We start from the raw sequence: 12,379 nt of genomic DNA on the forward strand, positions 1-12,379 counted from the left end.
ATTTTCCTCCGCTTGTCCGGGTCCGGGTCGCGGGGGCAGCAGTCTTAGAAGGGAAGCCCAGACTTCCCGGTCCCCGGCCACCTCCTCCAGCTCCACCGGGAGGACACCAAGGCGTTCCCAGGCCAGCTGTGAGACATAGTCACTCCAGCGTGTCCTAGGTCTGCCCCGGGGGCCTTTTCCCGGCTGGGCATGCCCGGAACACCTCACCAGGGAGGCGTCCGGGAGGCATCCGGACTAGATGCCCGAGCCACCTCAACTGACTCCTCTCGATGTGAAGGAGAAGCGGCTCTACTCTGAGCCCCTCCCGGATGGCTGAGCTCCTCACCCTATCTCTTAAGGTGAGTCCAGCTAACCTACGGAGGAAACTCATTTCAGCCGCCTGTATCCGCGATCTCATTCTTTCGGTCATGACCCAAAGCTCATGACCATATGTGAGGGTGGGAACATAGATGGGGGCGGGGGGGGGGTAAATTGAGAGCTTTGCCCTCCGGCTCAGCTCTCTTTTCACCACGACAGACCTCGCGCTCCCACTTTCCCTCACTCGTGAACAAGACCCCGAGATACTTAAACTCCTCCACCTGGGGCAGGACCTCATTCCCAACCCGGAACCTCAACTCCACCCTTTTCCGACTGAGAACCATGGCCTCTGATTTGGAGGTACTGAGTCTCATCCCAGACGCTTCACACTCAGATGCAAACCGTCCCAGTAAACTGTTGTAGAAGAAATTCTCCTCAACCTAATTGAGGCCTCCAAGACCACTTGTTTAAGTAAATTTCATCTACCCAAGCGTATTCGTTAATCTCCACTTATGAGAAGGAATAAAACTCACACACTAGTACAATTTAACACTATGTATTGTATAACAAGATCAGACAGAATAATTTCACAAAAACACAGGATCCTGGGCTGAGTTTCTCTTCCAATGTCCGCCTGCAACCTCCCGACGATAAGAAGGAAAGTCAGCCCCGATTCTTGCATCCCAGGGCTTTTTGTAGATCTCCTCAGATGGGGTGGAGTTGGGGGAATGTGTGGGGAATGGACCAGGATCCCATTCCCGGACCAGATACTTCCTCCTTCACCCTGTTATCTTTATTGCCTCCTGGGTAAATGATCGTAAATACCTAAGACCCTCCTGGCCTTTTGGGTCTTCCCCAATGAGCTCTGCAAAGATAAGAAGAACCACAACACAGGATATTGTGCCCTGACCATCTGTTAACTGACCCTTACTGGTACAGGTCACAGCTTGACCTGATACTCATCTACCCTAACTCAAAGACCACTATTTAAAAACTAAATTTGGCTACAAAACACTGAAGGTCGCAGCCCGAAGAAGCCATAAGAACCACATCATCTGCAAATAGCAGAGATGAGATTCTAAGGCCCCCGAACTGGACTCCCTCAACACCTTGGCTGTGCCTAGAAATTCTGTCCATGAAAATTGTGAACAGAATCTGTGACAAAGGGCAGCCTTGGCGGAGGCCAACGTTCAGGCTCGACTTACTACTGGCAATGCGAACCAGACTCCTGCCCCGTTTGTACAAGGACCGGATAGCACATAGTAACGCGCCACCAATCCCGTACTCTCGGAGCACCCCCCAAAGGACACCACGAGGGACACGGTCGAATGCCTTTTCCAGGTCCATAAAGCACATGTAGACTGGTTGGGCAAACTCCCATGCACCCTCAAGCACCCTCGTGAGGGTGTAGAGCTGGTCCAGTGTTCCACGACCAGGACGAAAACCGCATTGGACCTCCTGTATCAGAGGTTCGGCCAACGGTCGTACCCTTCTCTCCAGCACCCTGGAATAGACTTTCCCAGGAAGGCTGAGGAGTGTGATCCCCCTGTAGATGGAACACACCCTCCGGTCACCCTTCTTGAAAAGGGGGACCACCACCCCGGTCTGCCAATCCAAAGGTACTGTTCCCGACTTCCATGCAATGTTGAAGAGACGTGTCAGCCAAGACAGTCCCTCAACATCCAGAGCCTTGAGGAATTCTGGGCGGAACTCGTCCACCCCCGGAGCTTTGCAGCAATAAATAAAGCAATAAAAAAATATGTTCATAGTTACAGCAAACCTGTTTATGACCTTCAAATGCAGTTTTGACATTGCTGGGGTCTCTAGAGATAAAATAACACCTCATGGGAACCTTTACAGTCCTCACGAGGGTCGCGGGGGTGCTGGAGCCTATCCCAGCTGTCTTCAGGCGAGAGGTGGGGTCCACCCTGGACTGGTGGCCAGCCAATCCCAGGGCACATATAGACAAACAACCATTCACACTCACATTCATACCTATGGACTATTTGGAGTGGCCAATTAACCTAGCATGTTTTTGGAATGGGGGAGGAAACCGGAGTACCCGGAGAAAACCCACGCATGCACGGGGAGAACATGCAAACTCCACACAGAGATGGCCGAGGGTGGAATTGAACCCTGCTCTTCTAGCTGTGAGGTCTGCGTGCTAACCACTCCACCGCCGTGCAGCCCCCTTTACAGTCCTATTAGCCAATATGGTAGACACAGTAAAGGAAAATAAGACTCACGCTCGTGTGTGTTGTTCACTCGGGGGCTGAGTGGAAAGGAAGTGACAGGGTTTTATTTTCATCTACAGTAGCTCGTGTTTTTATTAGCGATTGAAAGCGTCTTTTCAATGCCTTATACAATATGTATTTTGTATCCATTTAACCATTTTCATGCTTGAAACTACATAATTAAATATGCTTTTTTGTATATATATATACAGTAAAGTCTCGTTATATCAATATCGGTTAAAACAAATTACTACTTATTACGATACTATTTTCATTTCCCGGCAAATTTCTAGTCTTTTATGATATAATTAGCTCCGTTAGTACGATACCCGGTTATTATGATAATCCGGTTACTGGGATGCCCTTTTCATCTCCCGCCAGCCAATTTGGTCTGCTTATATCGATACAAAAGCAGCTTAAATCAATCTTTGCTTAAGGATTTCAATACCAAAAAAGAACACGGCGAACGGCTGCTTCCAGTCAACTTTATTTTTCACACTTCCACCACCAGAGCGCAGCACACACACCGATTCCCGCACTTCCTGGTTCACAGGTCATGCTCAACCCGCCCCACATAGCTGGCCAAACACATGCCTGCAACAGAAGAACCAACTGACATAGCATACACACCTATTCCAACGAAGACACAAGCGTTGCAAAGTGTTATGGAATTACGAGGTTACTTAGAGTCGAGAGAAAATGCATCAGATTGTTTAGAAATGTTAAACAATATTGAATCGTTTGTGTTAAAAGGTGAAAAGGGGAAGCAGAAGAAGATGGAAGATTTTTTTAAAGTACGTATTACAGAATAAGTACAATAGTAATGTAAACGTTGCACGTTTTGTTTTCCATACATGTACTCATACATGTACTGAGCTGCAAGAGTGCGTTCTTCGGCATTGAAGCGCCGAAGAACTGGAGTCTGAGGCGGAGTGTCGAATTTGGGAGAAAACTTTATTTTTCTTGCCAACATTAACTTGCACTCTCTTGCTACGTAAAGGCATGAAAGACATGAAAGCCACAACAGGAAGCGGAAAACCCCCGTCCCTCGCGCCTACCCCTCCGGGTGGCAACACCTTCCCTATCGATAGTTCCGGGGTGAATTATGTCCCGGTAATCACTACAGCGTAAGTTATTTTTATTTACTGTAGTACAAAATTTATTGTAGTACAAAAGCATGCTAGATACGCAATCCATGAACTCAAGGAGAAAATTACATGCCATATCAAAGATCCGCCCACTTTTAATGCAGTTCGGCGCAGGATCGGATATATGGATAGTCCGGTTATATCAGTATTTTATCGATATAACGAGACTTTACTGTATATACAGTGAAGAAAATAAGTATTTGAACACCCTGCTATTTTGCTATTTCTCCCACTTAGAAATCATGGAGGGGTCTGAAATTTTCATCGTAGGTGCATGTCCACTGTGAGAGAGATAAACTAAAAAGAAAAATCCAGAAATCACAATGCATGATTTTTTAACAATTTATTTGTGTGATACAGCTGCAAATAAGTATTTGAACACCTGTGTATCATCTAGAATTCTGACCCTGAAAGACCTGTTAGTCTGCCCATTAGAAGTCCACCTGCACTCCATGTATCATCCTGAATCAGATGCACCTGTTTGAGGTCGTTAGCTGCATAAAGACACCTGTCCACCCCATACAATCAGTAAGACGTTAACTTGTAACATGGCGAAGACCAAAGAGCTGTCCAAAGACACCAGAGACAAAATTGTACACCTCCACAAGGCTGGAAAGGGCTACGGAGCAATTACCAAGCAGCTTGGTGAAAAAAGGTCCACTGTTGGAGCTATCATTAGAAAATGGAAGAAGCTAAACATGACGGTCAATCTCAATCGGAGTGGAGCCCCATGCAAGATATCACCTCGTGGGGTCTCAATGATTCTAAGAAAGGTGATGAATCAGCCCAGAACTACACGACAGGACTTGGTCAATGACCTGAAAAGAGCTGGGACCACCGTTTCCAAGGTTACTGTAGGTAATACACTAAGACGTCATGATGTGAAATCATGCATGGCACGAAAGGTTCCCCTGCTTAAACCAGCACATGTCAAGGCCCGTCTTAAGTTTGCATATGACCATTTGGATGATACAGAGGAGTCATGGGAGAAAGTTTTATGGTCAGATGAGACCAAAATAGAACTTTTTGGTCATAATTCCAATAAGCGTGTTTGGAGGAAGAAGAATGAAGAGTACAATCCGAAGAACACCATCCCTACTGTGAAGCATGGGGGTGGTAGCATCATGCTTTGGGGGTGTTTTTCTGCACATGGGACAGGACGAGTGCACTGCATTAAAGAGAGGATGACTGGGGCCGTGTATTGTGAGATTTTGGGGAACAACCTCCTTCCCTCTGTCAGAGCATTGAAGATGGGTCGTGGCTGGGTCTTCCAACACGACAACGACCCGAAGCACACAGCCAGGAAAACCAAGGAGTGGCTCCGTAAGAAGCATATCAAGGTTCTAGCATGGCCCAGCCAGTCTCCAGACCTGAACCCAATCGAAAATCTTTGGAGGGAGCTCAAACTCCGTGTTTCTCAGCGACAGCCCAGAAACCTGACTGATCTAGAGAAGATCTGTGTGGAGGAGTGGGCCAAGATCCCTCCTGCAGTGTGTGCAAACCTGGTGAAAAACTACAGGAAACGTTTGACCTCTGTAATAGCAAACAAAGGCTACTGTACCAAATATTAACATTCATTTTCTCAGGTGTTCAAATACTTATTAGCAGCTGTATCACACAAATAAATTGTTAAAAAATCATGCATTGTGATTTCTGGATTTTTCTTTTTAGTTTATCTCTCTCACAGTGGACATGCACCTACGATGAAAATTTCAGACCCCTCCATGATTTCTAAGTGGGAGAAATAGCAAAATAGCAGGGTGTTCAAATACTTATTTTCTTCACTGTATATATATATATATATATATATATATGATTTGCTGATCTAAGATGATGAAACCAACTAAAAACCCACCTGTTTAAATCTGCTTTTAATGTCTAACTTTTTAAACCTGACTGCTGTGCCCCGCCCCACTTTTACTCATGTTTTAACTGTGTATAAACCAATCAATGTTGTATTTTAACGTATCTTTTTACTCTGTTTACTTGTTTTTATTCAACTCCATTTTCTGTAAAATGTCTTTGAGTATTTTGAAAAGCGCTATACAAATAAAAATAAAATAAAAAATGTATATGGAACAGTCCAAGTGCATGACCAATGCGATTGTGACAGGGCTCCACTTTACACGCAGGCGCCAGGCCAAGGCAGCCGATAGCAGAGGAGGAGAATAAGATGATGTACAATGAAAATGGACGTGGAACAAGAACACCATAAATTTCACCACCAAAAAAACAAGCGTCCACATCAGCGAGCATCTGACAAAATGCAATATCGACAATGTTAAGAAAGCAAACCACTTAAAGGGATAGTTCAAATTTGGGAAATTACCCAACACTTGGTCCCATGAGGGCAGTTCTTGGCGGATTTCGGTGATGAGAAACGTACTTGCAGTTGGTTAGCGGGGTTACTTTAACACAACTCTGTTGCTTCTCACAACATTATGTGTTTTAAATTTGCATGACAAAAATGATAATCGGCTATCTAATGTTGTGTATGTGATGAAGATACATCCGAGGGTCACGGCCATCTTGTTTACATACATACATATGCGTTCCACAGTGGAACAGTCATCCATCTTCACCTTCATCCTCCAGTTCGTCACTTGCCGATGCAAAGTGACAAGGTGACAAATAACGTAGTTCCTCAGCGTATCAAAGTCTGTTTTTATTAGAGGTCCGCGTATCTGTATCAAATCGTTCGAGTCATTCATCACAGTTCCATATGCACATATATCGAACAATACGCAGTAGTGTTGGTGATATTTTTTATATTCCGGAATACCGGTATGGATTCTTCCAATGATAGGAAAATGACTTAAACCGTGATTGAAGAGATCCCCTAACTTTTCTGAGAAGTACATTTCCTTGATTTTAGGGCTCAACCCGTCGGAAAACATGAATATGTTATGAAATTAATGATGAATGGAAAATAATAGCTATAATATATCAGTCGTGTTTCTAATTTATCACAAAGACAAATTGATGAAGTTGGTTTTGTGCTGGGGAAAGGATGACCTTTTGGGGGAAAGTCTGGCCTAACTGGCCTGGTTGGATGCTGACATTAAAGACATTATGAATATGTTGTTCTTTCATCCGTCGGTGTCTCCTGCTAGCTTAAGTCCGTAGAAGAAAAGCCATTCTTCCATCCATCAGCCACACTCATTTTCAAGGAGAAATGGTGTCCGGTCCAAAACTGGTGATGTTTACTTGTAGCTTGCAAATGAGGGATGAGATCACGGAATCAAGTCATGGATTCTGTCAAATGTTGCAACTGATTCGTGATGAATCGTCTTGGGAAGGTGAAATGGCTGCAAACAGAAGAACCAACGAACGCCAGCATGTACATATGAAAAACAGTGATTATTGCAAGCGATAAAAAGATATCTGAATACAACACAATTAAATACATGTATTTGTACGCTTGTGTCTTCGTTGGAATAGGTGTGTATGCTATGTCAGTTGGTTCTTCTGTTGCAGGCATGTGTTGGGCCAGCTATGTGGGGCGGGTTGAGTATGACCTGTGAACCAGGAAGTGCGGGAATCGGTGTGTGTGTGCTGCGCTCTGGTGGTGGAAGTGTGAAAAATAAAGTTGACTGGAAGCAGCCGTTCGCCGTGTTCTTTTTTGGTATTGAAATCCTTAAGCAAAGATTGATTTAAGCTGCTTTTGTATCGATATAAGCAGACCAAATTGGCGGGAGATGAAAAGGGCATCGTATTAACCGGATTATCATAATAACCGGGTATCGTACTAACGGAACTAATTATATCATAAAAGACTAGAAATTCATGAACAAGTATTGCTGTTTTGTAGGTGAAGACGGATGTTCTGCACAAAACAACACAAAAGGAGCGCAAAAAAGGACACTACTTTGGTTCATAGGTTATGACTATGGCTATGTAACAGGCCAAAACTTCAAATAAATAATAACTCAAAACGAGAGCAGCACAAACGTTCATTTTAACTGCAGAAACGTAGCACAAAAAGTGAGACTTTAGAGTGAGACAGGCGGCCAACTTGGCTTGGTGATGTTACACTAATGTGATGTTGGCTCGACACGCAACACACAACACACAACCACCACACTTGATTGTGGGAACGATACATTTGCATGCAACTGTCCAATGATCAAAGTTTGTCATGGTTTTAATGACGTTTTTCAGATGAAATCATCATCATTAATCGCCATGTCACATTATGTCGCAAATACGCCAATCTCTGCTCTACTTTATTGAAGGACAGCTAAATGACAAGTCTGGATTATACGTACATTCCGAGGTATTAACAGCACCAAATTCAATAAAAATGTAAATCAAGTTAATTGATGGTGCACATGACAGAAAATCTATTTACCTAATACTGGTTCCTTTAATAGCAGAATATTTTACCAGACTTGAACTGTGTTATTACAGTGCATCTGGAAAGTATTCACAGCGCTTCACTTTTTCTACATTTTGTCATGTTACAGCCTCATTCCAAACTGAATTAAATTAATCTCTTACCTCAAAATTCTACACAATATACTCCATTATGACAATGTGAAAAAGTTTTTTTTTTTACTTTTTTTGAATTTATTAAAAATAGAAAACAAAAAAAAAAAGTATTCACAGCCTTTGCCATGAAGCTCAAAATTGAGCTCAGGTGCATCTTTTTTCCACTGATCATCCTCGAGATCTTTCTACAGCTTAATTGGAGTCCACCTGCAGTAAATTCAGTTGATTGGACATGATTTGGAAATATAATAACTGTCTATATAAGGTCCCACAGTTGACTGTGCATGTCAGAGCACAAACACCAAGCATGAAGTCAAAAGAACTGTCTGTAGACCTGCGAGACAGGATTGTCTTGAGGCACAAATCTGGGGAAGGATACAGAAAAATTTCTGCTGCTTTGAAGGTCCCAATGAGCACAGTGGCCTCCATTATTCGTAAATGGAAGACGTTTGGAACCACCAGGACTCTTCCTAGAGCTGGCCGGCCTTCTAAACTGAGCGATCAGGGAAGAAGGGCCTTAGTCAGGGAGGTGACCAAGGCCCCGATGGTCACTCTGTCAGAGCTCCAGCGTTCCTCTGTAGAGAGAGGAGAGCCTTCCAAAAGGACAACCATCTCTGCAGCAATCCACCAATCAGGCCTGTATGGTAGAGTGGCCAGACGAAAGCCACTCCTTAGTGAAAGGAACATGGCAGCCCGTCTGGAATTTGCCAAAAAGCACCTGAATGACTCTCAGACCATGAGAAACAAAATTCTCTGGTCTGATGAGACAAAGATTGCACTCTTTGGTGTGAATGCCAGGCGCCATGTTTGGAGGAAACCAGGCACTGCTCATCACCAGGCCAATACCATCCCTACAGTGAAGCATGGTGGTGGCAGCATCATGCTGTGGGGATGTTTTTCAGCAGCAGGAACTGGCAGACTAGTCAGGATAGAAGGAAAAATGAATGCAGCAATATATAGAGATATCCTGGATGAAAACCTGCTCCAGAGCGCTCTTGTCCTGCTGAAAAATTAACCTTCGCCCCAGCCTGAGGTCAACGACCTGAAGCACACAGCCAAGATCTCAAAAGATTGACTTCAGAACCACTCCGTGAATGTCCTGGAGTGGCCCAGCCAGAGTCCAGACTTGAATCCGATCGAACATCTCTGGAGAGATCTGAAAATGGCTGTGCACAGACGTCTCTCATCCAACCTGATGGAGCTTGAGACTTATTGCAAAGAAGAATGGGCAAAACTGCCTAAAGATAGGTGTGCTAAACTTGTGGGATCATATTCAAAAAGACTTGAGGCTGTAATTGCTGCCAAAGGTGGATCAAGAAAGTATTAAGCAAAGGCTGTGAATACTTATGTAAATGTGATTTTTTTGTTTTCTATTTTTAATAAATTCAAAACATGTCAAAAAAAACTTTTTTCACATTGTCATAATGGAGTATTTTGTGTAGAATTTTGAGGTAAGAGATTAATTTAATTCAGTTTGGAATGAGGCTGTAACATGACAAAATGTAGAAAAAGTGAAGCGCTGTGAATACTTTCCCGATGCACTGTATGAGGAATGAGGGGTTGCCTCCGCCAACCTTGTGAGGATGAGCGGTACAAAATCAATGAATGATTTTCCAAATGCATCACCATGGAAGGCAGCGATGAAGCAACTGTGCCAGGACCAGTGGCGCCTCTTCCAAGCCTACTCGGCCCAGGAAGGAGAACTGTATCTGAGGATTAGGCTACCCGAGGATTAGTCATTGTTATGGCTACAACAATTGTTCACACAGGAGAAAGCTGTTCATGGCATTCTGTTATGAAGTCAAGTCAAGTCCATCGTCGACCAATGGTTGGATGCTGTTGCTGCTGTTCAGCCATGTTTTGGTGAAAATCACCATGTCGGAGTCCAGAAGTATTTTCCTGTGGGTCACATGGAGCTGGAACTGGTCCACTTTAATCCCCAAACATTGTACATGAGTACGGAGAGTCTGTGCGGTGTTAGCTTGAGCATAGCTCGGATTTCTCAGCTCCTTCCTCAGCTTACACGTTTCTATGTGGTACACATACAGTACCCAAGGCATTCACAAGATGCATTTAAAACATGTTATGATAAGAAGTAACATTCACTGGTCACGAGGTGTCAGTAACATTACAGTCCGGAACAAGGAAGTAATGAATTTCCAAAAGTCTCATGTTAAGAGCTGGCAAATCTTGAGTACGTTTAATCACAGCTTCTGCTTGGCCAGTAACACCACGGCAGCGGTGAAAGTCGGAACGCCAAAATAGGATTGCAAGGTTTATAGTGCACGTAAAGCACTCAATACTCAGTACTCAGTCAATCCCAGCCATTTTTCCAAAGACAACCCCATCAGTACCAGTTTGACTGATGTTTCAAGGCACACAGATGATTGTGTTTTATGGACATGGATCCTACCAAAACAAAGATTAGACTCCCGCCTTTCATCAGTAAAAAAAGTTTGTTTCTACCTTTTTCCGTTCTTTAGTAATCATCGATAGAACATGGGTTTCCGGATAGTTTCAGGAAATTAGCAGCTTTTTGGGAAAAGATCCATTTTGCCACAAATATTATTTGTGACAACTCAAATAGATAAACAATCAGACCAACATGAACAAAACAAAAAGTTAGTCGTGTTAACGGCAGGTTTTCCATGATCTCCCTACAAAAACATTCCATTTATAAATAAGGAATCCTACTTATCACATTCCGGTATGGAACCGATGCACCCATACCGCTGGGGGCAGTCGGGTCCTCCTATCTGGACTCCGGTAGGAACCAAATCAACTGGTCCCAAACTTCCTTCATGTGGTTCACTTGTTTCCCGAGATGACTTTTCCTGGAAAAGTGGTTATTCTTTCCTTGCTATTTTGTCTCCAGAAAGCTCAAGATGACAAAAACAAGGATGATTTTTTTTTCTCTGTGAATAATATATTCATTGGAGTGGCAAGAAATACCGGAAATAAAGGTCTGCCGTTCTAGTTGGAGTCCATAGAATAGATTCATACTAATGATTACTTCCGATCTCTTTGGATGTTCCGGAGCCATATTGGAATATGTTAATAGCCTCATTAAAGCAATGATGACTGCTTCGCCCTGTTGACTTCAGCCCTAAACCAGCATGGAAGCATGGAAGCATGGAAGCATGGAAGCATGGAAGCACGGAAGCTGTTGGGGCTGTCTGAGCAGGGAAAGCGTGATAAACACCCACGCGTCTTCGGCAAGGCGCTCGTGGGTTGGTCGTGGCGGGCGCGCACGTGCAAGCGCTTGATCACAAGGATCGATCGGCGCGAGGCGGCCGTCGGCGTTCCGATGAGCCGAATATGATCTCCCGTCGCCACGCCGGCGTGGGCGGGCATCACGCGCATCTTTAGCATCGGGACAACTTGACGACAAGTGTTTACGCGTGGGGCCGTGACCGCCTTTAAAAGCACACAGCCGAGCTCCAAACGGAAGACAAAGCAGAAGTTAAACACGCAGTACGTTCGTGTACTCACAAGTAGAAGCGGCTGTGACGGTAGGTTGCGTGGATGAGGTGTCCGCAGCACGGAAGCGACCAAGTGTCTCCGTGGACAATTAAGCCTATTCAGTCGCAGTCATGACGCGGGTCTCCGTGGACGGAATCCAAATCCTGACAGCTCGTTGACTTGTCGTGGAACTGGTTTCCGTGTACACACACCAACAAACACTTGACGTACACGCACGGTGTTTCACCGTGGATCCCTCACCCCCCCCCCCCCCCCCCCCGTGCTCTCTGGTGACGTCACTGCAAGATGCCGCCGCAGAGTGTGGATTCATTCTTGGTCAACACTTGTCTGTCGGGGATGTTATTAAGATATTAATAACCAACTTCACATCCTTTATTCAGTAAAGGTCTCCTTTTTATGTGGCATCTAAACATGAATGTTGATAAATGGAATAGTTATAGTCACCTTTACACTCCTGTTATTCTTTCTTTACATCACATTGTAGAACTCTTATTGCGTAACTCCACATGACCGCTAACTAGCTAGCAAGCTAAACAGTTATTTCTTCATTCATTCATTCATTCATTCATTTTCTACCGCTGATCCTCAAGAGGGTGGCGGGGGTGCTGGAGCCTATCACAGCTGGACTGGTGGCCAGCCAATTCATATTCATATCTATGGACAATTTGGAGTGGCCAATTAACCTAGCATGTTTTTGGAATGTGGGAGGAAACCGGAGTACCCGGA

The 12,379-nt window shown here is 44.3% G+C and overlaps 1 protein-coding gene across 2 annotated transcripts in view; it reads right to left on the minus strand.

Annotated features, from left to right (window-relative positions):
* Positions 1 to 11,862, minus strand: part of gabbr1b (gamma-aminobutyric acid (GABA) B receptor, 1b) — a 159,423-nt gene extending 147,561 nt beyond the window's left edge. For both annotated transcript variants that reach the window (XM_058047926.2, XM_078792222.1), the window contains exon 1: positions 11,663 to 11,862. The gene's annotated coding sequence lies outside the window, so the exon portion shown is untranslated. The remainder of the gene's footprint in view (positions 1 to 11,662) is intronic.
* Between the last annotated feature and the right edge of the window lie 517 nt (positions 11,863 to 12,379).

Source organism: Doryrhamphus excisus, linkage group LG7 (assembly GCF_037039965.1).
Source record: "Doryrhamphus excisus strain RoL-2023G ecotype Guam linkage group LG7, RoL_Dexc_Guam_v1.1, whole genome shotgun sequence".
NCBI lineage: Eukaryota > Metazoa > Chordata > Actinopteri > Syngnathiformes > Syngnathidae > Doryrhamphus > Doryrhamphus excisus.